This window comes from Bison bison, unplaced genomic scaffold (assembly GCF_000754665.1).
Source record: "Bison bison bison isolate TAMUID 2011002044 unplaced genomic scaffold, Bison_UMD1.0 scf7180017864299, whole genome shotgun sequence".
NCBI lineage: Eukaryota > Metazoa > Chordata > Mammalia > Artiodactyla > Bovidae > Bison > Bison bison.
Window position 1 is genome coordinate 4105219 of NW_011494871.1, and position 1747 is coordinate 4106965.

The following is a 1747-nucleotide window of genomic DNA, read 5'->3' on the forward strand; positions in this document are numbered from 1 at the left end:
TCATGCGAAGAGTTGACTCATTGGAAAAGACTCTGATGCTGGGAGGGATTGGGGGCAGGAGGAGAAGGGGACGACAGAGGATGAGATGGCATCACTGACTCGATGGATGTGAGTCTGGGTGAACTCCCGGAGTTGGTGATGGACAGGGAGGCCTGGCGTGCTGCGATTCATGGGGTCGAAAGGAGTCGGACACGACTGAGCGACTGAACTGAACTGAGGGATACATATCGTAAAGCACAAGGAATACAGCCAAGATTTTATAATAATTGTACATGGAGTATAATCTTTAAAAATTGTCAGTCAATGAACCTTGTGTTATGTTGTAAATCAACTATAACTCAATAATAAAGAAAGAAACAAACTCAGGCAAATGTTTCATAAGAGTGTTAAGGGCAAAAGCCAGAGCATAGGATACAATGAAAGACAGATAAAAATTGATAATTAAAAAGCATATACGTTAAAAAAATCCAAGAGCAACTTGAAAAATTTAAACATGATGGCAGAAAATATAACAACATAAAAATAGTATATAATATTTTATTTATTTTTAAAACTCCTGGTATTAGATATCCTTTCTTCATACCCGATGTGGACAGTTCTAACAGCCTACAGAATCGGTCCCTATCTTCCCCTTTAAAAAAAACGTTTTTGGCCACACAGGGTCTTCATTGCTGCAGCGGGCTTTCTCTAGTTGTAGAGTGGGGGCCACTCGCTAGTTGTGGTGTGTGGGTTTCCCACTGAAGTGACTTCTCTTTTGCAAAGCACGGGCTCTAGGGCGCCTGGGCTCAGTAGTGTGGTGCACAGGGTTAGTCACTCTGTGGCCTGTGGGATCTTCCAGGACCAGGAATCAAACTTGTGTCCCTTGCATCGACAGGCGGGTGCTTAACCACTGGGAAGTCCAGTATACAATATTTTAAAAACTCAGTAGAAAGCTTCGAAGATAAAGCTGGGGCAATCTTCCAGGAAATAGATCAACGTGAAAAATAAGAACGTACAGGTGAAAACATTAGAGGAGGAGCATCATTGAAGAAGTAAGCCAAGGAAACCTCCAAAGATGCCGGACATGGCTTTCCAGACTATGAGAGCCCACTCTGTGCCTGCCCCAGTGGTGAAAACAGGCTCTGTACATCTTTGTGAAATGTCAGAACACCGAGAGACGGAGAGGATCCTCAGAATTTCCAGTTTCATAGCAGGTCCTGGAGCCGCCAGTCCAGGTGAGGAGAGGTCAGACGTGCTCCGGCAGGAATTTCTCCAAGAAGGTAAAGCTCATAGAACACCTGATGTGTTGGAGCATAGTGAGGGATCACGACTGGCAGGAGATAGGTTGAATTAGAGATAAGTACAAAAAGCACAAAAGACCAGGTAAAAACAGCAACAAAACCCAGACAGGTTTTAAACTTGGTAAATTTAAAAGTTTTGCAGAAAGGAAAGAGACGTCACAGTTTACTGCCTGAATCAGCTGTGGCTAGCACTGATATAATCGTATTAGTAAACACATTGAAGGTGGTCTAACAAAAGCTGTGTCATAATCCCAGCCGTCTATGTGGTGACTAAGAGCACAGACCCTAAGGCCAGACCGCCCAGGCTGAAACCTGCGCCAGGTCATAATAATCCGATTATGAGCTGTGTCAGTGGGCCGGCCCGTCACTCTGACTCAATGTCCTTATCCGTAAATTGGGGATCATAACCGAACCTATTTCATAGGGCTTGGGGGAACAGTGAATGAATCAATACACAGGAAAGGCTT